Raw genomic sequence first — 26593 nt, 5'->3', positions numbered from 1 at the left:
ATAGTTAAAGAATGGATTAAACTGCTATGATGGATTGATTCATTAGGAGAGGATGAAAAAGAATATTTCGGGTTCTCCCTTATATAACCTAGGCTATCATAAGTGTCCCCTGCCACACAAAACATACCATTCGTGTGAGTGTGTGTGTGTGTGTGGGGGTGGGTGGGTGTGCGTGTGTATACGATAAAAGCAGAGCACATTATTTCTTATTAAAATTGTGTATGGGTGTAATCATAGGAACTCTTATTTAGAGATTTATCTAGAGTATGCTATTGACTCAAGACAAAAGTAAAAGTAACACTTTAAAGGTATTGTTCAGAGCCACAGTTTCAAGTACTTGAAAATTTAAAACCCAGAAAACAATAGTGAGTAGAAGAGATCTTAGACAATAACTTTTTCAGGAATTGTCAGCAGTCCTGTTGTTCATTGGAATTAGGAGAGGTAAGGTGGTTTTATAGCATGGGTACACATGTGAATCACTTGGGAAGTCTTCAGAAATTAGCAGCGGCTAGGTCCTGCCCTAGAGGCTATGATAATTGTCTTGGCATTGATATTTAAAAAAAAAAAAATCTCCCCAGGGGTTTTATTGTGTAGCCTTGGCTGCAAACCACTGAGTTAGAGAACTTACTGCACTTAGTTCTGCTTTTGCCACTATATACCTTATCTGGGGTTCCACAGTCCACTTCTTCATATGTTATTTTCTTGTATTAAAAGCTATTAGAAACAATGACATCTTTTAAACACTGGAGAGCTATGTAAGGCACATTCAGAAGTATATGCATCCAATTATATTTGGTTTGCATCACTTGCAGAAAGTAACATTTTAAGGTATACTAGTATTAATTTAAAAAGCCACAAGGCTTTTGTTACCAAATAAGGAACACATAAGAGTCAATCAAATATTTGTTTAATATCTACCATGTAGGAGACTGATGGAGAGACTAAGGGATTTGCCACTTTATTCCCAAGGAATTTATGTATGGTCAGGAGGAACTAATAGAGTTTAAGAAATAATTAATATTCCAAAGCTGTTTGTGCTTCTCAGCAATATACAGCAGTGCTAGAGCATACACAGAAAGAGTGATGTCCCTGGGCACATGCGGTGATGGAGACTTTACAGCAGGTGTTTTGCTTGTAAAGTTAACTAGATTGTCGGTTTGAAATCCTCCCCATCACGGCATTTCTCTTGAAATTTCAGTCTCTTTAAAGTTTTGTTGGTAGTTTACAAGTGCTGAGGTTAGATCTCTAACTCTGACTTGTTTAGGTTTTCCCCGTAGATAAATTTTCTTCCTGGAATGATGTTGTCTTGGGACCATCCTTTATTAGCTGATTACTTCTTGTGTACCTGCTTGGTACTTGAATATGATGTGTTTGTCTTAAAACAGGGTAGCTTTTGAGATGGCCTTAACGGAATGAGCAGAATGTAAGTGCAGTTATAGTACTTTGAATTTTCCCACTTGAGGTTAGCAGGAGGAACGTATTAAACAAAGGTAAAGAGTATACCTGATTAAAAAAGGAAGGTTATTGCAGCATTGATAGAATTCATACAATTCGTCTTCTGTGTGCCCTGTCTGCTGAGTGTATTTTTGCTATTATTTCATGTTTACAGCTGCTGTCAGGTATTACTTTTATTTAGTAAAAAATGAGATCCAAAGTGTTTACAATATTATGCTTTAGCAAGTCATCAAGTCAAAATTCCAACACAGTCCGTAAGCCTTGGGGTATCAAAAGCAAGGTTCTCTACACTCTGCTGTGCTGCCTGGTGTAAAGGAATAATGGGAAGAGACAGAAGGGAAGTATATTAAAAAAAGCTGGGTCCAAAGTTTGGATTTCATTCTGATGGAAGTGGGGAGCCATTAAGGATTTTTGAAGGGAGAGTATATTTGAGGTGTTTTGGAACATTAATATGGCAGAGATGTATAGATTATATCAGCTTTGTAAAAATGCTTATTCATTAAAAAACTATTTATTGAAGACACATCGTATTCTACACAGTAGCTAGTCCCTGGGACTAGAGTTGTGTTAATGAGCGCTTGTAATTGGGCGGAAGGGATACCCAGTCATGGCTGGAGCATCAGACTGGCTCTTAGAACAATGGCCAGAGACTGTTTTAAAGGGGCTGAGGCAGGTAATGGGTGATGTTTAAACATGTAGTAGTGGGGAAAAACAGGAAATTGGGTGCGCTGGTACAGTGGACAGAACATGCTTCTTCATACATCGTATGTTTCATTTGCATGTTTAATCTCCACGTCTGGGTGTGATTTTTAGCATAATGAGGGGAAAAGTTGGTGAAAGTTCAGCACTGGACTCGACGTTGGCACAGATTGGTTTGGTCTGGTCCCCGCCAGTCTTTGTAGTAAGCGTCCTCCTCCATTCCTGCAAGATATGCTCTTCCAGAGGCATAGAGTTTTAGCTTTTTTTTTTTTTTTTTTTTTCCTTATGGAGGCAGCCAAAGAGTGCTGGATTTTGCAGTCATTGTTGAGGGGACCCAGGTCCAGTCCCTGCTCTGTCTCAGTTGGGTCCCTAATGGTGTTTTTGCATGCCCAGCTGAGACAATGATGGATTCTAGGGGAAGAAGGCTACCCAGGGATCACTGAGGTTTTTGCAGTGTCCTTGATGATCTCAACTTAAGGGGATGAAGAAATGGAAGTGGAAGATGGAAAGGAGAAATAATAGGAAGATTGGGCAGAATTTAGTTACATGAAAAATATGAGAAAAGAACAGTCAGAGATAGTTATCAGAAGTGTTGGTCTGAATGACATTTTAAAATTCCCCATCCACTCACATAAAGCTGCCAACATGGAAAAGGAGGGAGCATTTAAAATATTTTTCTGCTGTCTACTTTTTGTCTTTGTTCTTTGAACCTTTATGTTTTACCTCGCATAAACTTTTTAAAAATAGTTCTGTCACGAGTTAGTATGTTGCATGCTGTGACATCCTAGTGTTTCAAATGTTAATTTTTACTTAAAGTGTGGAAATCAGTTCATCTCATTGTACACATCATTCTTTTTATGAAATGTATGATATGTAAGCCTGTGAAAGATACCACTGTTGGCATGTTTCTTTATAGCTGTAAAGAGATTTCACATTTTGAGAGGTTATAAAAGAGGGAATATATCAAGCAAGAGAAAAACAAAGTATGTATTAAAATGGTATTATTCTTCTTTATGGCAAAGGTCTAATGATTCACTAAATTCGACCAACATGTTTTTTGAACTTTCTTGATGGCTGACACTGTTTAAAGAAAAACTACCTACCGTTAAGTGCAGTATTATGGCACAGAGTATAATTGAACTCATCAAGCATTAGAACCTCTTCCTGGGCTTTCTTATTGCCATGCCCTGACCCAGTCTGTGTGTCCTCAAGCTCTGGTGGAGCAGAGGATAGGGCCATCAAGTTGTTTTCAAGGAATTTTCAAAGCCTTATGGGCACCAAATGTTAAGTCTTAGACGTGGAATCTCTTATTCATGATAATTATTGCTGTTTCTTAATTCTATTTCAGTGCTATTATTATTAATAAATTATATTTGGACATATGCACTTCATTTATTTTTTGTTAAAAGGAATCATCAAAAAAAAAAAATTTAGCCACCTGTGACAACATGGATGGACTTGGAGGATATTATGATAAGTGAAATGTCAGGCAGAGAACAACAAATACCATATGATCTCACCTGTGTGCTGGATTTACAAAACAAAGCAGACGGACAAACGAAACAAAGCTCATGGGTATGGAGAACAGAGGGGCAGTTGCCAGGGGGGAGAGTTGTGTATGTGGGGGTGAAATGCATGTAGGAGTCAGGACATACAGACTTCCAGTTGTGAAATGAATAAGTCACGGGGGTATGGTGTGCTGCAGTTTAGTGACTATCGTCGGTGGGATTGTAGTATATATTTGAAGTTTGCTAGGAGTGTGGATCTTGAAAGTTCTCATGACAAGGGAAAAAAAATCCTTTTTGGTACTTTTTATGGTGATGGATGATGACTAGATTTATTGTGGTGATCATTTCACAGTGCATGCCGATGTGGAACCATTACGTTGTATACCTGAAACTAACATAGTGTTTGTATGTGAAGTCAATTATATCTCAATTAAAAATAATTTAGCAAGCTTTGCTTTTCTTTTTGTGGCCATTGTGCAGATAATTAGTAAAATGCAGTTGATAAGTGTATTAGAACATCAGTGATCTTTCTTTCAATAGTTGGGGGATACAAGGAGTATACATTTTATAGAGGTGCAGAAAATTTGAGACATTTGTGCACAATTATTTTACCTATCTAGTGATATGAAAACCTCTATCCCACATGCAGGTCATCTAATATGGATGTCACACCCATTGCTTCTTTGAATTTCAAATATATTTTCATAGCTCTGGCAACATGAGCTCACACCACGTAGGTGGCAGGCAGATCCCTCAGAAAACCCTTGAACACAGAGTTGAAGACAACTGTCAAGCAGCTGTTAGGTTGAGCTGGGCTGGAGTTCTGTGTCTGTGCCAGTCACATTCTTCAGTTGGACAGAAGACATTTACCATTAACAGATGTGCCTGATTGACCTCTTTATAATATTTTTAGAGGGGTAGTAAATAGCACATTTGATTACTGAGATTAGTTTTTATATATGTGGGCCTATCATTTGAAATGACTTAAGTATAACTGTTCATTCATTATAATTACTGAATTAAAAAATAGTAATTACCTGGATAACACTGAAAAGAAAATGAAAAGTTTAAAAATAACAAAGGAGCGAGTCAAAAAACAAATACACAAAAAGCTTCCAAGATTCAAATAGATGAGGAAGGATTTACAGAAAAAAAGCAGTGCATTGAACATCAAAACTATGATTTCTGAGCCAAGTCTTCTCCAAAGTGAGAAAAAAGAAATTGAAGACTTTATTTTTTAGAGTAGTTTTAGGTTCACAGCAGAATCGAGAGGAAGGTGGTACCAAGATTTCCCATAAACCCTGTGCCTGGACACATGTACCAACTCCCCCATTAGTGACATCTTTTTCCTTTTAATTATAGCACAAGAATCCAAACTGTGAACCCAAATGTGAAGAGAGTTGAGACTATGATGCTCTTTGATGGTAGGTTGGGGAATGTCTTCCAACAAACAGCATTCAAACCGTAATCCCCATATTTGAAAAGTAGTTCCAGTTATACACGTGATCATTTGCATTATATAAATACAGAAGTACATACTGAGCCATATCCTTTGGGATCCCTTTCTGAATTCCACCAATAACATTGCTCCTGGCCCCTCAGCCCCAGTATGAATTCCCAGACTTTGTCCTTCCTTTTCCTATTGATCAGCTCCTGTAGTTTTAGTTAGTTGTTTTAGTTGGTTTTTGTTTCTGTTTTTGCCCAGGAATGTTGCACTGCCTTTACTTAGAAATGAAGTAGTTTCCCTGGCTTTGGAAATAGAATTCCGTTTGCATCAGTTGGACTTATTTATATATCCTAATTGGCATATTGATTTTAAATCTTAATTTTATGTCTTTTTAAAAATGATTCTGCTAAATTCTAGTACATTTAATAAACACATTTACAAATGTGTTAATGTTCTATTATTTTCATGTTGTGATTGTCTTAAGTCATGCATCTTCACTTTTTTCATTTTTAAGTTAAATTTTTATTTATTTATTTATTTATTTATTTATAGTTTTTGAGAGATAGAGAGAGATAGAGAGCATGAATGGGAGAAGAGCAGAGGGAGAGAGAGAATCTAAAGCAGGCTCCTTGCCCAGCATGGAGCCCAATGTGGGGCTTGCTCTCACCAACTGTGAGATCATGACCTGAGCCAAAATCAAGATTCAGACTTGAACTGCTTAATCAACTGAGCCACCCTGGAGTCCCCATTTTCACTTTTAACTTTAGAGCACTTCTTTTTTAACAACATTTTTTTTTTTTAATGTTTATTTATTTTCTAGAGGGAGAGAAAGAAAGAGGGACAGAGCGTGAGCGGGGGAGGGGCAGAAAGAGAGAGAGGGAGGCCAGAATCCGAAGCAGTCTCCAGGCTCTGAGCTATCAGCACAGAGCCTGACGTGGGGCTCAAGCTCACAAACTGTGAGATTGTGACCTGAGCCAGAGTCGGACACTTAACTGACTGAGCCACCCAGGCGCCCCAAATTTAGAGCACTTCTTGCCTTTCAATATATTGAAACTTATGCCTTTGGACATATTTTATATTTAGGAACCCCCAAGAACAGTGACTGAAATGATTAATCAGATAATTTAAAAAATGTTAAAGAAAATATCAATATTTTTTGCTAACCCTCCCATTTTACCTTAAAAAAAATTATTGTAGTATCAATAGAATTTTATGTGACCAGTTTTGAAACACTCGAGCTCAATGAGAATAATTCTCAAAATCAGCTAACTCAGGAAAGGAAAGATTCTTGGATGATTTGGATTCTTCTATTTAAATCTCCACTCACTGCCCCAAGTAAATATAGACTTAGTACTTGAATGACAGTAACAAATGCTGAAATCGAATCCGAAATTCCCAGTGCCCTGATGGGTCATATTTGGCAAATCACTGCTCTCGCTGGACTTCACTGATCCAGCAAATATCTTTTTCTGTTGACCACGGAGGGGAACTACGTGAGACATACAGCACAGTCTCATAGTTTTCTTTTCTGCAGAGTAAAGTTCGTATTCACTGAGGGTGTGAAAAGTGAGTTAGTTGTTAAAGTTATCTCATCGTGCCAAATGTGGAATTAAAGAATGTGGCTTTCAGTAATTTTTCTGTAATGCATATAAAAGTAAGTATGTAAGACATCTAACTATATTTATTCCTCCGCAATTAAATTTTAAATTTGAGCCTTATGAATGACCATAGAGAATGGAAGCTTACATTTACACTTACAACTAACCTCAGTCAATTATAAGGATTCTCCCCTAATCCATTTGAACAAGGGGTGGCATTTAAGCTTCTAAACTTTGGAAATGAAGCCTTCATCTAATATCCTTTGAAAGGGAGCTAATCTGGTTTGACCCTTGTCCCCACTTGCAGATCCTTAGATATGCATGTTCCTGCGCATGTCACTCTGTGTCCTTCTCATTGCAACCATGAGGTTCCTTCAGGTCACTGGTGTCTGTCAGCCACTTCCATGTCTCAAGAACTTATTGAGAACTCCCATCCAAGAATTTGCCTCTTTGGTTTGTGTACTCTGGTATCCTCCTTTGACTACTGACTCAGTACAGGGATTAGAGGGTGAGGAGCAGAGAAAGGGAGAAGAAAGTGAATTCTCAGTTAACAGCATTAGATGTTATCCCTTCACATGAAAACTATTCAGCGCTTACATTGCTAATATATTTTGTCATATAACTTCCATATTTCCATTGTCGCTACATCTGGCAAGGTGTTTGATTGGACTTGGGTGATATTTGAAGTTCAGGCAATTTTAAGAAGTCAAGAAATCTTAGCACAATACTTGTTTTTTTTTTTTTTTTTTCTTCAGCTGTGATTTAAAAAGTTTTTCACTAAAGGTAATGGAATGATAAACCACTGTCAGCCTTGGAATCGAGGGGGACACTGGGACTGCTTCCCCAGCGTTTATTCTGCATTCCCCCCACTATGTGGTATCTATATAGTTCCAATTCCAAGCTAATCAGTGCAATCCCATCCTTCTCGACAATGGTGGGAATGACATGCAAGTTGGTTTAGAAGGATGTCTAGGGTTGTTTTTCAATAGGTAGAGAAAAGAAAATTTATCTTCTGAAATTTGTAGGATACGTGTAAAGTTGGGGATTGTTACATGATGTTGCTACCCTAATGGAAAACGTCATGACGTGATACAGGGAAGAAGGCAGTGCGGAAATAACTGCAGAGAAAGAACTGAGTCCTAATTAAAGCACACTTGAAGTCCTTGTTATCTTTAGAGATTTTTAACAAGTAAGCTAAAAATAATTCTATTAAATGAGTTAGAATTTGGGTTTTCTGTCTCTCGCTAACAAAAACACTCCTAATACAAAGATACATTTATTGGCAGTTCTTAAACATGTTACCTTTAGGACCTTCAATCAGGGTCTGGTTATCATCTGGCTATCTTGCCTTGAGTATCACCAAGAATGTACTTAACGAGTTCAAAACTAGAGCACTCTCCACCCCATCCTTTCTTATCCAAACAGTCTTCTTTTTCTCTTGGCTGACAGCATCACCCTTGCAGTGTTCTAAGCTAGGAAACCTAGGCTCACCAGGACTTCCCTTTTTTATGCTCTTCTGTACCCCTCGCACCCAGAATCAATGGGCTACCACATCTTTTCCTTACCCCATTTTCTGTCCCCAGTGATACTGGCTTAGAGGAAGCCTTTTCCACCTCTTAGGGCATTTTGTTATTAAAAATAATAATATGTTAACATTGTCATCACCCAATCCCACATTCTGTCCTCCACATTGCTGTCCAGTATCTTAAAAAACAAGCAAGCAAAGACAAACATGTGACCATGCTCCTTCTTTATTTGAAGAATTTCAGTGGATTGCATTGCTTACAGGATCAAGTTCAACTCGTTGGCCTCGACCTGTTTGTTAAGATTGAAAGATTTCATTCTGGTCTCACTTCATCATTTTAAAAAATGGAACAACTTTAATATAGCCATAAATATATTGTGAGGGTAATAAGGTGCGGGTGTCTGGGACATGGAAGGCTCTGGATTAAATGGTGATTGCTCTTGTACACTGAAAAATAGAAGCTACTGCCGAACTACTGGCTCTGTGAGTTTGCATATACTGTTCCTTTGCCTGTCCTGCCCAGCCCTTTTGTTCATGTCTTGTCTTTTACAGCTGATTCTTTCCCTCTGTGATTCTTTCATAGCTCCTTCTGTTAGATAAGTTGCATTTTGTTGATAACCTTCATAACATCTCTCACATTGTATCACCATATATTTTTTAAAAGTTAAAAAAAAATTTTTAAATAAGCCTTTTTTTAATGAGTTTTTTGAAAACAGAAACTAAACCTCGTCCACCTTCTAAAATTACAGCTCTACTCTGACACTCCTTATCCCATTTCCCAAATTGTATTTTTCTCTAGCACTTAGATTTAGGTAATGCAATTATTTAAATATTTGTTTCTCACCTTTTTTTTTTTTTTTTTTTTTTTTAAACCTTCTTCACTACAAGGCATGTTCCATTAGGATAGAGATTTTTGCCTTTTTATTCACTGCTGTAGCCCCAGTCTGTAAGAAAGGTCAACATATGGAAGGGATGAATGAATGAATGAATGAATGTGTGTCTCATTTATCTTTTATTTCTTTATTTTTTAAGTTAATTTATTTTTGAGAGATAGAGTATGAGTGGGGAGGGGCAGAGAGAGAAGAGAACAGAGGATCCAGAGTGGGCTTGTAGTTGGCTCAGCAGTGAGCCTGATGCGGGACTCGAACTCATAAACATTGAGATCATGACCTGAGCCAAATTCGGGCGCTCAACTGACTGATCTACCTAGGCACCACTTATCTTTTATTTCTAATGCCTAACACAATAGCTGGCATATGGTGGGTGTCAAAGAAACATAGCTGAATAAATGAATGAATTGTGCTATAAATCTGGAAAATTGGAAGAATGTGTGTTGGTGACTTAAACGTAGAATGCTCACTATTAGTTGTAGGTGCGTTTAACCTAGAGAAGATAGGGGTGAGTTGTAGTGATTCTCCTAAGTACCCCGACTTTGGAGCTTAAATGTTTTTTTAAATGGAGGTTATAAAATGGAAAGAAAAGAAGGTGAGAAGGGAGTTGGAGCCTTTTAGTTTTTTGCTCATTTACACAGAGAGGGATTTGAAACTGTAACATGGGATTGTCACCAATTTCCCCCTCTGCCAGTTTATAGAAGGGAAATATAAACTGAAACTTGTTAACATTTTTTTCCTTTGACTTTTTCTTTTACTTTTTTTTTTTTTTTTGAGAGAGAGAGAGTATGAAAACGGAGTGAGGGAGAGAGACAATTGTATGAGTGGCAGAAAGAGAGTGAGGGAAAGAGAGAGAGAGAAGCGGGCCTCACCTGAAGCAAGCCTCGAGCTCACCCTGTGTGGGACTCGGACGCAACAACCCTTAGATCATGACCTGAGCCAAAGTCACATGCTTCAATGACTGAGCCACCCAGACACCCAAGAACAGTATTTTTTCTAAATTCTTTTTCTATCTTGTAAGCATAGTTCAATTCCTACATAGCTATTTAACCCACACAGTTTTTGTTAAATCACAACAGAGATAAAAAGAAATGAGTGGAAGCACGAGTGATTTCAGTGCTGATTGTGACTTTGCTGAAGCCGGAAACCTGATTTCATAATAATCAGAATCTGGCCCGATGTTGGTGATTGTTTTGGTTAGATTTGAATTACTGAAATGTAGAAAGGTCTCTGTTCCAATATCAAAAGAACTCTCAATTTATAATTAAAAGAAAGAATGAGAAGGAAGAAAAAAAGGTAGGAAGGAAAGAGGTGAAGAAGGAAAGATGAAGGGAGGGAGAATGGGAGCAAAGAAGGAAGGAAAAATTGCAGTGACTTTGTAGTGAGATTTCACTCAGACATGAGGAAAGCGGTTCTGAAATGACGTTTATTTTATTTGTCTTGTGTCCAACAGCAGCATTTAACTTCTCTGGATATATTAGTGTGGATATACATGCACGCGTACACATGGTATTTATGTAATAAATACGTCATTCAACACATAGTGAATAATAAAGAATTTTTAAAAACCCATAAACTTGTGACTTGAAAACTATATTGTTAAAAATAAGCTTCTCTGAACAGAATATTTGTCTTTAATATGGGAAGAGTAAGTTAGCTGATTTGCTGCAATAAGAATCCTGAAGCAATCATGATCCTTCTCTTGCAAAGTGCTGTTTCCTCCTCTGTGAGTCTCTCTCCTCCCTGTTAGGAAGGGGCTGCTAGGATAGGGGCTCTAAGGTCTTTGAGTCCTTTCTTGCTTAAGTGGCTGTGCTCTGATCTCAGCCTCCTACGGTCCTGATGTGTAAGGACTGACTTCATCTCTAGATATTTAGGGGAAAGAGCAGTTGGACACAGACTCTCTCCAAGGCTTTGCCTTGGCCACTCTGTCCACCTTGTAATCCTATCCCACTGGTTGGTCTCACCGGTCCCTTCCCCTGCTCATGACACTCTGCTGTTGGTCGTATAATTTCCACCACCTGGCTTGTCTTTTGCCCCTTTTATCATCTACTAAGAACTGTTTCATCTTTCAAGACCCAGTTGAAAGTCTTATTTAGTCAGCAATAGGAATCTTGACTCCACTACTGTGTTACTTTGGCAAGTTGCTTAACCTCTGTGTGTCTCGTTTGTATAACATTGCCTGTCACAAAACAGGGCAAGGATGATTAACTGAGGTCATATGTGCTTAGCACGTTCGTTATTATGACTATATTCTCAAAAACTTTGGTAGTCAGAAACCGTGAAATGCCACCATCTTTGCTAATATTGCTCTTCCTTTGTGTAAATACTTCATTAGCACACTGACTAAATTGTAATCACTGATAGACCTTCGGGTTTTCTACTCGTTTGTGGGCTGTATCAGCACAGACGTTTGCATTTTTCAAATGCTCAATTTTAGGCAAAATGAATATTGTTAAGGATAATCACAATCTAAAAATGTTGTAAATACAAATACAGAAAGTGTATAACTATTCAGAAAGGAGGAAATAGAGGATCTAAAGAATTCCAAAGAGGGGGCACCTAGGTGTCTCAGTTGGGTGTCTGTTTTTTTCAAGTTTATTTATTTACTTTTGAGGTGGGGGGGTGGAGAGAGAGAGAGAGAGAGAGAGAGAATGAATGAATGAATGAATGAATGAATGAATTCATGCACACATGAAGGGGGAGAGAAAGGGAGAGAGAGACAACCCCAAACAGGCTCCATGCTGTTGGCACAGAGCCCAACACGGGACTAGAACTCAAGAACGGCAACATCATGACCTGAGCCCAAATCAAGAGTTGGATGCTTAACCGACTGAGCCACCCAGGTGCCCCGGGCTTTTTTAAAGTTTACTTATATATTTTGATAGAGAGAGGGCATCTCTTCTCTCTAAAAAAAAAAAATAATAATAAAATGAAAGGAATGTGTCCTATGCTCACTTTATTTTTTTACATATATTGGAGGAGACTGAAGACTATTGAAATGAGTTGTTGGCCTGACTTTATCATGTTCTTCTGCTACAAGATATTTTTATAGGCCGAGGAAAATACACTTACTACTAAACATTGAGCAAAGTTTGAACTATTGTATTGTAAGTACAGGTAGACAAGCATGCTATTCTAACTTCCTTTAGACTATTAATTGTACTCAAATAAATTACTTATTGTAACCAACAGTTCATATCAGTGAACAACATAATACTCAGTTTATTCCCTTAAACACTTTTAGAATAAACACTTTCGCTTTTCATACTTAATGTGAGTTTTGTGCTTAGAGGTTTATTTTTTTTGTAACTATAACTGTATTACACTGAATTACTAATATAATATTAAGTGGAAAAATCTGCAGTCTGAAAAGCAGAATGCCGTGTGTGAGCCCTGGCAAGTATGATTTTACTTCCATAGCAACAAAGCACATGGTTAAAGGAAAGAGCACTGGGATTAGACCGCTTGACATTGCCCTTGTCAGTCACTCAGTATGCAATGTTAAGCAAGTTATCTTTTAAGTTCTCTGCAGCTCATTTTACTCCTGTAGATGGTACAGTCTGTCAGAGTTGCAATTTTTGTCTTTTTCGTTCAATATAGTATTCCTAATGTCTACAATAATATCCTACAGATGTAATAGGCATTCAATAAATACGTCTGCAAAGTGAATGCCTGCATTATCTGCCTATCAGGTGCTTTAAAGGTAGACCACTTCCCATAATTTCTGAGAAATGGGAAATGCTAGTTGTTACTGTCACTTATTCTGATTCTCATTGTTAGTTTCTATTTTTGTGGTTGAGGGTGAGAGGTTTAAAGGACAAGAAAATGTAAACTCTTTCAAGTAAGAGAGATGTTGTTTTGCAGAATGACTCTCCATTCTGATAAAGTGTGTTAGAATCTGGTGGTTAGTTCTATTTAATAAAACAGAGAGAGGGGAGTAATAGATTTATGTTCTCCTCACTAATAAAGGTTTGAAGTGGCTTTAAACCTCTTTGATTCTTTTCCTGTTATACTTACTGTTTTGTTTTTTTTTCCCCTCCTTTCACAGAAAAATGGCCTTTGATTCGTTTACTTCTGATATTTGGGTTTATTCTGAATTTGAAGCTAGTAACTTAAGCCATTGGTGCTATGGCTTGGTTTTTCTCTTCCTTATTACTTCTCTACCTCTTCATGTTTTATATGCAATAACTATAGGTAATTAAATGTAATGGCTAATGTGTAATTTATCTACCCCAAGTACATAAAACTGATTTGGAAGCTCAGAGCTTCCAATATGATCAGGGCTTAGGAACTTTATAATATAGTCAATGTTAATAGTAGCCAGACATGTTTGTCATTTTTTTGAGAAATCTTTTTTTTTTTTTTTTTTTTTAAATAGAAAGGATCCTAGGAAAACAAACCAGAAACCAAAACCAAACAAGCCCCTAAAATCTCCCCCAAATAAACTTGTACATGTTGCTCCTTTGGGAATGGTCCTTATTCTTTGTTCTATATGCAAGATACATTGCTCTCAAAAAATGTTTGTGCATTAGACTAATTTGCAAATGATCTTGGAGGTTGATAATCTCTTTTTGTCTCTTTCCTGACCTGCTAAGTACCTACCTACCTACTTTATCTATCTATCTATCCATCCACCCACCCACCCACCTACTTGTCATCTTTGTATGACAGATTTTATCTATGATAAATTTTAATATGATAATTTCAGTATTTTCCCCATTTCTTTCTTCTCTTCTTCCCTTCCTATTTTCTCCTTCTGTTCTCCTTTCCTTCTTCTCTCTTTTTTCCTTCTTTCTTTGTTCCTTCCCTTTCTCTTTCTCTTTTTCTTTTTCCTGTGTCACTTTTCTTGTAAGCTATTTAAAATTTGTAAAGAGGAGCAAAGGACTATGAAAATAATTTCTGAATTCTGATTTGAAAATCAGATAGCCTGTCCAGACCTGCAGCCCTCCTTGACCCCCTCCAATTCCCCCTTTGCTCCAGAGTTAATCAAACATTCCTCTGGGTCCCATTTGACCTTGTACTTGTCTCTAGTGATGTGCTTAATGTACTTTATTTTATTAAATTTTTCTTATCTATTATTTGAGAATAGGAATTGAACATCTTTTCTCAGTATTCCTTGCAGTGTATATTTGCCTCCTACCAAAGGTTCAATAAGTGGTTTTCACTTTTGACCTTTGGCATTTTTTTTTCCAGTCCTTTTCACTTAAACTTTCAACTGCTGCCCAGTTCTTACTTCAATAAAGGGTTGTTTCTGCTCTTTTCTCATTCATATTTCATTAGGAATCTGTAAGATGTCTGCCTATAAATAAGAAATTGTATATAAATTATATATATGTACAAATATCAGCAACTCAAGTGTCTAGTTATTTTGCAGGTTTATTTGATTTTACATTTCTGAATATCAAGAATAAATATTTCTTTTCACAGTTTTTTTAAGTCTGATTCTTTATATCATGAAAATGCAAATGAAAGCTCTAGTTTACATACAATGCAGCATTTAGTAGTTATGCCCAAGAGGGTGCTGTCATTGGCAAATATTCTTGTAAATGGATTTTACTTGCTGGATAATTTTTTTCAAGTCTTAGTTTTGATTACATTGAAATAATTTAAGAATGTGCAGAAAATACATTTTTGTTTGCTACTACATTGGGATAAAATACCCAAGGGATTAAATATTATTTTTAATCTTACAAATTTAAATGTATATTTTATTAGCTCTTTTTATTTGTCTGTATTTTTTTTAATATGGATTCATTACTGTTATTTGAGCCCTTGTCTGATTTGAACATGTCTCTGTAGCCTTTAGCACAGATTCTGCTTCCTTTATATTCAGAACATACTTAGCATTTGTTCGTTGTGTTTGCGAGATGACCTTCATTTCCATTACTTCATTAAAATAGCACATGTCTGTATATAGGTAAAAATTTTACATGCAGACGCTGTTTCAAGGTAATTCAAGTGATATTGCCTGCCTGCCTTCCTTTCCTTTATTTCTTTCTCTCTCTTTCTTTTTTTCTTTGTGTAGATATGAGATTTTATCATATTCATATCTTACAGGAATGAGCTGGAAGACAGATTACTTATAACCTCACATTTGTAAAACTCATGGTATTGATAATAAGATCAAATTGATACCATTTCCAGAATATTACTAAGAAAGGGAGAGTATTATCTTTCAAGGCAAAAGGCTAATATATTTGTTTCTTACCTTTGCTGTTTTCTAATGACTTACAGAGGCACTTGAATATTTAAATCCAAGGAGAAACATCTGTAAATAGAATTTGTGCATTGACATGAGACAGGATGCAATAATTCTCCTGTTTTCCCGAGCCAGTTATTGTTCATGTATTGTTTTATCTTCTCAATCATAATAATAAATTCATTCATTTTAAACTGATAGTGATTTAACCTGTCAACCCTCACAGGGGCATTTTAAAATAAAACAATATTTCAGGAAAGAAAAAGTTGTATAAAACAAGGAATGACTAATTGCAGGTGGGAAGGAAGTTGATTTTTCCAGCTCCCTTTAAATCCCATCATATAGGGGGCACCTGGGTGGCTCAATTGGTTAAGCGTTTGACTTCGGCTCCGGTCATGATCTCATGGTTGTGAGTTGTAGCCCCTCATCAGCCTTTTTGCTGACAGCTCAGACCCTGGAGCCTGCTTTGGGTTCTGTGTCTCCCTCTCTCTCTGCCCCTTCCCTGCTCTCTCTCTCTCTCTCTCTCTCTCTCTCTCTCTCTCTCTCTCTCTCAGAAATAAATAAATATTAAAAAAAATTAAATCCTGCCATGTAGGACCACCAACTCTATCTCTGCAAACAACCCCTGCTTTCTGTTTGGTTTGAATCTATGCAAAGAAGCAAAACATAAGGGGAAAAAGTCTGTTGTGTGAAAACAGTTAAGGTCTTTAAAGGCCAAATATAATATATTTTGTGCTGTACATTCTCCTGGCTTTCCATAATATCGATTTCCCTTTTTGATGTCAATAATTAAAATTTCCCTGTGTTTTGAATTTGAGCAGGTTAATGTGGGTAAGCTGAGGCTTCTGAATTGGATGAGTGGGTAAAAAGTCAGGTGAGTCAGGGGGAGAAGTAGAGACAGGATTGCATAACTTGCCAGTCCTATTTAATCCACCGTTAGAAATTATGAGGAATTTCCTCCTGACACATGAAGCTTGCAGACTTCCTAATCATTTAATTATACACTTGCGTGGTGAATGTGTTGTCACATTCTAAAACCATCTTTGAATTCGCTTTTTTTTTTTTACCTTGGTAATCTGCTTTCTGAGAGTTTATACGGTCATATGAACTGTGAGTGATGCTCAATATTGACAAGTACAGAGCAAACAGCAGATGGTAAAATACTGACGGAGACATTTGTTAATGGGCCAGTTGTCTTGCTTAGAAGTACAGCTTTTTGGCAGTTCGGCCCCCCCCCCCCCTTTTCTACACAGTGTACCTTGGAAGAAGGTCCTTTTATGTTTTTGTAGTGGGAAAAAAGAGTGAATGTCCTGACAGCATCAACCTTAAATAAAATCAGCCTTCGCATACAGAGGTACTGCACCATGTAAAAGAATACTTCTTTGAAAGCAATTGCTATGATTAACATTACAAAATTTATTTTAGTGTTATAACTGTTATTCTATTCATTGATTAACATTGGATACATACTTTTATACTTATGAGTGTGGGGGAGGTGCCATCCAATAATGGACGGAAAGCACCTCAAGGGAAAAAGGATGTCTTTCAAGTCGTTTGTGCAGGGGAGGTGGGGGTCAGGCTTCCCAAGATCTCTGGAACTGTACCCGTTCACGGTAACTGATGACTAAATACTTTTTTTTTTTTTTTTTTTAGAAGTAGTATTTTGCCTCTTTGCTATTCAGTTCTTTGCTAATTGGCTATTGCTTGTTGAAGATGTAGTTCTTAAGACCTGCTTTAAGGAATCCTAAAGAGTCTCTCAGTTCTCCACTCTACTTCAACTCTAGGTTTGTACACTTGCTTGAAAGCAGGGAGAATGAATATTCACCTTTCCCAACAGGGTTTTCTTTTACTCCAAGAGAATATGAAGGTTAGCACATAGGTAAGGACCAGTAACCTCACTTCTTGTTAAATGCAGGTTGAGACCTAAGAGAAGAATTGGTCTCTCCAGTCTTTCTTCTGCAGCTTCTTTCACTGACTTTGAGGACATTAAAATGTTTTACTGAGGGGCTCCTAGGTGGCTCAGTCGGTTAAGCCTCCCACTTTGGCTCTTGCGATTTTCTTGAGTTTGAGGCCTGCCTCTGGCTCTGTGCTGACAGCTCAGAGCCTGGAGCCTGCTTCAGATTCTCCTTCTCTCTCTGCCCCTCCCCTGCTCGCGCTCTTTGTTTCTCTCAAATATAAATAAGCATTAAAAGAAATTTAAAAGGAAAATGTTCTGCTGATTGTCATTCAGATGAGTCACACCCACCTAGCTCTCTCTGTAAACCTTGGCAGATTTCTGCAGCGTTAGTTCATCTTGATTTTGCTTGTCCTATCTTAACCCCTTAAGATCCCAGAGAAATTCCTGCCACCCCTCTGTTCTCTGAGATCCTGATGTCCATCTTTGAAAACTTAAATAACAATACAGAATAGCATGTGAGATATATTTAACTTATCTGCTTGCTTATACTATATACTATATACTTGTTTCTGTTTTACATATACTAGTTTTACATATACTACGTACATATACTAGTTTTTACATATACTAGTTTTACATATACTAGTTTCTGTAATTCCTCTAACAACCCAGTAATTTAGGTATTGCTACCTGTATTTTATTTTATTTATTTAAAAAAAAAAATTTTTTTTTTAACGTTTATTTATTCTTGAGACAGAGAGAGACAGAGCATGAACGGGGGAGGGGCAGAGAGAGAGGGAGACACAGAATCGGAAGCAGGCTCCAGGCTCTGAGCCATCAGCCCAGAGCCCGACGCGGGGCTGGAACCCACGGACCGCGAGATCGTGACCTGAGCTGAAGTCGGGCGCTTAACCGACTGAGCCACCCAGGCGCCCCGCTACCTGTATTTTAAATCTGGGAACCAAGAACTAAAGTTTGTATGGTCCCACATCAGGTGAGAATGAGGCATCAAACCCAACTCTCAGCAAAGTGGACCAACTGCGTAATGAGAAGGTTGTGGGGGAGGGAGACTGGGAGATTGTTCTAGTAGAGACAATACCTTATATTACTGTGCATGTAAATGCAGCTTTATTCATGCAACAAATATTTAAAGATGGAGATGAAGTAAAGAATCAGGAAATCTTTATAAAAAAATCAGAGCATATATAATAAATAAGTGAAATTTGGAATTCATTTTTTTGTCCGATACACCTATTATGAGTATTCAGATCTCTAGTGTGCATTAAAATGTTTGGGGTACAAATGACTGCCAAAGTGATAGCTGTCTATAAAAGCAAATAGTCTATGGATTTAAAAATAATCTTTTGGGGCACCTGGGTGGCTCTGTCAGTTAAGCATTGCATTCTTGATTCCACACAGGTCATGATCTCACGGTTTGTGAAATCGAGGCCCGCGTCAGACTTCATGCTGGCAGCGCGGAGCCTACTTGGGATTCTCTCTCTCTCTGCCTTTCCCCCACTCTCTCAAAGTAAATAAATAAACATGAAAAAAAATCTTCCATTCTTGTTGTCTGATTTACCTTAAATTTTGTTTTCAATTGCATAATTTCTTACAATTCTTTTCTGGAGAACAAAGTTTAGATGATCAATTCTTAAGGCAAGATTATGAACATACTACCTTTAGAGTGAATTTATGTATTCTCCTCTTGTCTGCAAAAGGTGAACACTGTACAGAGCCTCATATTAATTTCAAGCCAGTCTTTCTTTGCTTTTTATGTTCCTGAGATGAAAATGCCACCCTGGGGAAGCAAGTGAGCCTCAAGTTTGGTGATCTTGGATACCCCTAAATTTTGCTGACTGTTCTTTGCCTCCTCGCCTACGTCCTACTGCTGTTCTCTTGACTACCCTAGAGCTGCCCAGAGCATCCATGCTCTGGCCTTCGCAGATCGTATGTGAGATGGCAAATATTCTAAAACATGAACGGCCAACTTGCATAGATTCTTGCGGTTTTGTGCATTTTGCTCTCACAACAGTGTACCGGTGGTTAGAACATCTGGAATTTATTTTCTAACCTGTTCTCTAGCCAGTCATACCTCCATGTCACCCCTGGTAAAGGAAGCCAAACCAAAACAACACCGTAGCCACCACCTTTGATTGTCAAATATAGTGAAATTTGTAGAATATTTTCTAATTCATGGAAGAAAAGTGAATTTATAAGGAGAAAGTCAGTACTTCTTCCCTATTTTCACGTATTTCTTTCTCTGCCAGTGGAAAGTCAGATGAGGAGATTAACTCTGATTTAAATTTGAACTGAGCAACCTTCACTGTATACATGAACAATTTATGTGATTCTAATGTATTTAGTTTTCTTTGCTACCTCGCATTTGCATCTAGCTGAAGAAGTAACAAAATTCTTACTGCTGTGGTCTCAGGTATTTTGAAATGGAAGATGTCTGAAATCTTGTAGGAAAGATAGGTTTTTATTAGTTACCCCTCCTGGCCATCTCAGTGCCTCAGAGAATGAAGAGGCAATTTAGGATAGCGAAACCTGGTATTTTCATGGTAACGTTCATTGTTGGATCATCATATCGATATAACATAACTTCATAAATAAAATTTGCCACCCTTGGCACTTCCAAGCATGATAAAACATTTGCGAATTTGAAGAAGCATTAACTTTGGCAGTACAAAACAAGCTAACGATATTGCTTAAAAGCGTATGCTTTTGACTCAAATCTGAACTTCACTGATCCAGCAGTGATCTTCAGTTTCACGTGGAGAATAATATTAAACAAAGTACCCTTTTTAAAGTGGTGGTGGTGGGGATTGCAATAGCAAAGAATGCTTTAAATGTTGCAGTGTACAAATGCTACAGTTTATTTCTAAGCTCTTTCGCAAATATTTATGTTTTCATTAGTATTATTTCTAATGGTTGTGTTGGAGGATTCTTTACCTTAATCCCCAGTGTTCATTGTCTCGCCACTTCGAAGAATGAAGGGGTGGACACGAAATGAGCAGCAGGCAAAAGTTTATTGGAGTATAAGATTAGAAAGGAATAATAGTATGAAAGCTCTCTTGACAGAAAGGGGACATTCAAAAGTAATGCCTGCGGACTCTAGGCAAGGACCCTTGTTTTGTAAGGTTTGGGTCAGCGCCCCACTCTCTTTCCCCTTATTCCTTCTCAGGTCCTACCCTTATTGGCTTAATAGCTCTAGGTACTGGGCTGTCCATTCCTGATTGGCTCGTTTCCATTGCATGAGGAGTGGTCTATGGCCATACTTAGGTTTTTAGATACATTCCTGAGGGGAACCTGAGGCGGGGTAGGTTGTATCTGGTACATTCTTAAGAGGAACCTTACATCTGAAGGGTTTGCTGTGGTGAGACCCTCCCAGCATTGTTCCAAAACACATGTTTTCCCCACCCAGGGACCTCAGGTCCTAACCTTTCCCTCTCTATTTTATGCTATCTTTCCCTATCATAGTTGTTTATAAAAAAATTGAAGCCGGGAAGGACTACCAATATGGATTACTTCACTAACCGTTACAGTAACGGCATTTAATGATTTATAAAGGACATATGGCCATTGGAGATGGGTTTTTTTTTTCAGACAACTATCTTAAGTGCAATAATTAATAATTAAATATCACCACTATTCTTTAACCACACGATATATATTTAAATTGCTACTACTTTATACTGTATATGTTAAGTGTGTGTGTGTGTGTATGTGTGTGTGTATGTGTATGTGGAGGGTGCTAATCTAATTGCCTGAGATAGATATAATGATTTTTAATAGATTGTTAAAAGCCAAATTATCATAGTATATTTGTATAATGAAGTGATTAACAACAGATCAGGTACTTTGGCATATGGAGTCTTTCAGTGGGTGTGGGACTGTCTTCATACTTGGCATTGTATATTTCTGCTATTTCTCCCTTGGCTTCAAAAGGTTATGACTCTGTTAAAATGTAATTTGAAACAAGAACTAATTTCTTCCCTCAATCTCATGTGCACATGTATCTCTAACGTACTGTATATTTTGCACTTTCTAATGATGTGCAATTGCATTTGATATAAAAGTTTCCCAGAAGAATGCAGTACAAAATAAGAATTGGGAATCTGGTTGATTAAAGTGGAAGGGTATTCAATACTAAAGTTTTCCTTTTTTTTTTTTCCCTTGCCGAGTGTGCTTATGGTGGTGGTTATTGCTATTTGTACAAGCAAAAGCTGCCACTTACTTAATGATAGCTGATGGTCTCTAGGGACTTTGCAAAAGCTTCCAAGAAGGCACAGTGATTCCATGAACCCAAAATATTTGGAAATTACCTGGAAAAATTCTGGCTCAGTTGTTTCCAGATGCGTTTACAACTCTATTAATGCTAGGATGTAATTAATGCTATGTAGTGAAAAAGCAAACAAATACGATATCAAAAAGTATATCCAGCATAGGGGATACTTCTCTGTAGTGTTCCGAAAGTGTATTTGTAAGTGAATTCTTTGGAAAACAAATAGTATATTTTATCCTAACAAACAACATGTTCCCAGGTCTTTTTTTAAATCCCATTTAGCCCACATGTACCAGATAAATTAAAATAGAACAATTTCAACTCTATTGTGAAGATCCAGGCTTTCACGCTCATTTATTCATTATGGGCATCAGTGAGAGACGTTTGTAGACATGAGGGGTGGAGGATAGAGGTGTGGGGGCAGAAGAAATATTTATAAAGAAGTCCCTTTCTCTAAAGATACTCTAATTCCTTCTGTAGTAAGTTACAATCCATTCCAATTTGAAATTCTGAGGTATCTTTCTTATTTCAGCAGTGGGAGTGGAGGCTCTCCAGCCTCTTTGGGTAGCCAGTAGCAGGGCTGGAAAGAGAAGGACAAGCGCAGCACAAGCTGAGCAAAATGTTATCTTATTCCGGAGGGAGCTTGCCATCCAGAAGGAAGGCAGAGAATCCTTAGACTCACTGTCTTGTGAAGTGGTGAAGTTTCTTAGGAGATGTTGCAACGAGGAGGAGGGAACTATTGGCAGGGAAGAAAGATTTGCACTGGGCCCAGGATTTTAGGAGGGGCTAACAGTATGGGAGCATTTCAGTACATTAATGTGATTTATGCTCCATCTATGTGCATGAATTGATTCTTACATCATGCCCCATTTTCCCTTGTGTCTTGCATCAACATTCAGTTAAAAACAACTTCATCTTTGCTATTTTCAGCAGTGGAATTCACTTTCGGTTGGTTTCTGCCCTAACTTCCACCGATTTCAAATTATATGAAAAATATCTCTTCCTCAACCAGTTACTTTTGTCATTATGTACAAGGCAAACAAATAAGCTTTACATTCTTTTATCTTTAGCCTCTTAACGCTATGTTCATTTTGTATTGTGAAACCTAAATTCTAGGGTATTTTTTTTCTTTTTTTCTCCTTATTTTACTAGCAAGGATCTATTTTATTTTAATTTCAAAATATTTTACAACAAATTGTATTAGTCTGCTTGGGCTGCTATAACAAAATATGATAATAGACTGTGTAGCTTAAATAATAGACATTTATTTTTCATTGTGGTAGAGGTTGAGGAGTTCAAGATTAAGGTGCTTGGTTCCTGGTGAGAATCCTCTTCCCCAGGTTATCTGCCACGTTTTTACTGTGTCCTCACTGGGCAGAGAAAGAACATCTTTTCTTTTTATAAAGCCACTAATTCCATCATGGAGGCCCTACCCTCATAATCTCATCTGACTTTAGTTATCTCCTTATAGGTCCTATTTCCTGGTAAGTCACATTAGGGATAAGGGCTTCAACAAATGATTTGGGGGGGGAGGGCGCAGAATTCAATCCAAAGCATTAAAATTAAATAAAAAAACAAACAAACAAAAACCCTGGAGCTTTTTCAATTGTTGCATTAATTATCTAGTATTTATGTCATGTGAAACTTGGTAAGTGAAGGATTTAATTATATAGCTGAAAAGGAACTGGTTTTTCTGTATTATTCCACCATTGCATATTTCCAGCACTCACTTGGCTATGCTTAGCACATATACACTTCCTATATACTTGCAGATTTTTCCAGAAGCTGCTTTTGGCTTGTTTAGTTTAATAAAAAATCATTTGGCTTTTCAAATATGTAAAATTTTGGTCACCTACATGCCTTAGTGTGAAGAGGTACTCTATAAATATTTATTAAGTGCAGTGTCAGAAGTTTTAATTTGGGTAAAAAGAACTTTGAATGAGATAGGAATGTGGCATGTGTATATTAGTAAATAAGCATTAAGATCAAATAAACCTCGTTCAAATTAGATGGATTTAGGCCAAAGGGATGAAAGTCCCCTTGGAGATGGGTCCAGGGAGAGCAGAGCTTAGGGATAGATGTAAAACAATAGAAATAAACACAGTGCTTGGTCCTACTCTGAAAGCTTCAGCTCATTCTGCATTTCATTGAACTTTTCATACATATTTGCTACTGATTTATTTTGTGTATATGAATACCGAGCATGCTGTCCATTTTTATTATAATTCCTGAGTACATTGTCTCTGTCCTTTGTTCAAATATTGTCATTCTTCCATGATGCTTCTTTCCATCGTAACTATTAAAAATCCTCTTTCTTTTCAGTCTTTGCATTTGCTGCTCTATTTCTCCTTAGTGCATTCTCTTCCAAACAAGGGCTGGATATGAATAATTGAACGGCAAATAGTTTTCAGTTCAAAGTGGCAGTGGTACAGCTGGCAATCTTGTCTACTAACATCCTTGGGATGGAAAAGTGTAGTTTAGGGCCAATTTTTCTCTTTTGGAATAGACCAGTGGCCCAAAAATCTTGGTAAAAGAAGTTGAAACACAAGTTCTGTAAATTCGTCTAGTAGAGAAAAGTACCCAGTGTGAATTATGATCTATTTTCTAATCAAGGCTGTATTCTAAATGGCAAATGTGTAAATATGCCTAGTGATTAATTTTACAACTTCTGTTGACTTTTAGGTTACTAGATATAGTATCAGAGTGAGTCCTCTTTCTACTACTGTGGAACTGAAGGTTTAGAAGAATCACAGTACTGTTTCAGTAGAAGCAATTGAACTTCTGAATCCCAAACTGTAGACAGGGAGAGAATTACATCATCTGTACTTCCCATGCTACCATTTTATGTTTTCCTGCAGAATTGTCTCTAAATATATTTATGCTTTGTTTTTAGAACAATAATAAATATGTATGAATGCCAGTCATATAATAGATTTTATACTCTTTCTGTATATCTAAACATGTCACTTGATTAGTGTTAAATGCCAATAATTCATCCAATCTTTTCAGAAGCACCATTTAGGTCGTGTAACATTTATGGTATCACAAAGCGTATTATGGAGGAGGTGGTCCTCTTACACTTACTTAGACAACCAACGACAAATAGAAGGTCATTTTCTGATTTAAGGGGTCACTTTGCTTTCTTTTCTGGAGGGCCTCCATCCCGCCCACTGCCCCTCCCCTGACAGTTCTCTGAATAGTCTCAGTGAATGGGCCAGCACGCCTCTGTTGAGGCCTCAGCCACTCTTGGTGCAACACTTGAAAAGAGCAGGTGCGGGTCAGAAGTGAATGGGATAGCCCAGGATCACTGCTGTGAAACATGTTCAAGCAAGTCACAAACTAATCTTGGAATGACTTCAGACAAAGAAGACAAAAGAATACTTTAGGGTCTAAATCACCCACTTGACAGAGGAGGGCTCCAGGATCAGAAGCCAGGGTAAGGGCTGTTTGCTTCTGTGTTCCTTTTGCTTTAATTCTACTGAATTTTCATGGTGAAGGACCAAACTCTGGCTCCCAGAAAATCAGGAAATTTCCATAAATGTAAAAGAATTGCTATATACAGTTATTTACACATATGTCTGTTTTCTTACTAGAACTCTGTATGCATATAACCCAGCTCAACCTGAACTTCATTTCTATTACTGTGGGCTTCAAACTGTCTTTATTGAGGATGCATTCTTCAGGTTAGGATGCTGTATTTATCTCCTTGATGTATGGTTTTTAAAATAGTCTCATATGCAATACGGGCAAGTAAGTCTATTAGGAAAAACTGTACTTCTTTTGATATTATATTATACACTTATATTTTACACTTATAAGAACATAATAGGTAGAATTTAAAAACAATATGAGCTAAAGACAGGAAATGGCAAATGTAAGTACAAGACTAGAGTAGGTTAAACCCGAATATATAAACCACAGGATATTGCATTGTTAAAAAAAATTGGGTGTAGATTTCATTCTTGAGTTTCCTAGAGGATAAAGTAAGAAGGGAAATAAATCTGTAAGAAAATTTGTATGTAGAAGTATGTACTCATTTTAGAGGGCAGCTCAAATCCTTTACTTAGTTTACTTAGATCTGAAAAAATTTTTCTATGGGTTTTCAATATATGAGTTGTTGAAGGATTAATAACTAGAAGACTGGATTTTGTAAACTTCTTTCCATTGTAGTTGAGTGTTTAACAGCAAGGCGAAACTCAGGCAAAATAATTTTGTGGGTTTTTAAGATCATGTGGTCCAAGAATAACATAACTTTGATCCACGAATAAAAGCGACTCCAGAGGAATGTCTTTCAACAGTCGTCAATTATTATTGTTTTTCTTCCTTAGGCTAATGATAAAAGCAGTCACAAATAACTTGAGAATATATTCTTTTAGGTCCCTGGGATCTTGATTGTCTTTTTTGCTTCTTAAAGACATATTTACATACAATAACAGTGAAAGAGTAGTTGGTAGGTTAGAAAGTTTGGTGAAAATTCAGTATATCTCATCAAAATGCTTATTCAACAGATACTTTTCCCTCCTACCTGCCATCTAACTCTCTATGAAAATGTGTTCTAAGAGACTATCTAGGGTTACAGTGGGATTTTATTTATGTAATACTTCCAGATTACTCCAATACACAAAAAATCAAATGATCGATTCTCCAAATTTATCCTTGAAACAACCAATAATCTTGAGATATTTTCTCTCTATATGGACTTTGATATAAACAAAGTTTTGACACAAAGTTGATATTATCTTAAAGCCATAAGCTGGAGTTGTAGACTTATTTGACTTTTTAATACCTTTACAATCAGTCACAACACTAATTTTTCTATTTAAATTTTTTCAACTTCTTTGGAGGTGAGAAAATGTGAGATTTGAAATGAACCATGCTTTAATACCAAATAGAAACTTTCTGCTTCTTGGATAATGCAGAAATCCATTACAGTTCGAATAGAATGTAAATGTATGAATGTTGACAATTTCAATGTAATGGTGTAATGGGACAAAGGTGGGTTATGGGGGAGAGAAAGTGATGAAGGGATGGGAGGGCAAGGCACTTTTTTTTTTTTTTTTTTTTTTTTTTTTTTTTTTTTTTTTTTTTTT

General features: G+C 37.1%; 1 protein-coding gene and 1 long non-coding RNA gene across 8 annotated transcripts in view; both read left to right on the top strand.

Moving 5' to 3' along the window:
- The window catches only part of CACNA2D1 (calcium voltage-gated channel auxiliary subunit alpha2delta 1), a 499724-nt gene that overhangs the window by 29830 nt on the left and 443301 nt on the right, over positions 1 to 26593 (top strand). The window lies entirely within an intron of this gene.
- On the top strand, positions 2831 to 21576 carry LOC125929853 (uncharacterized). Its single transcript, XR_007459980.1, has 3 exons — positions 2831 to 3729; positions 5025 to 5086; positions 18638 to 21576. It is a non-coding gene; the product is annotated as an uncharacterized LOC125929853 (long non-coding RNA).

The sequence above is a fragment of the Panthera uncia genome, chromosome A2 (genome assembly GCF_023721935.1).
Source record: "Panthera uncia isolate 11264 chromosome A2, Puncia_PCG_1.0, whole genome shotgun sequence".
Taxonomy (NCBI): Eukaryota; Metazoa; Chordata; class Mammalia; order Carnivora; family Felidae; genus Panthera; species Panthera uncia.
This window is presented reverse-complemented; position numbering and strand designations above follow the sequence as displayed.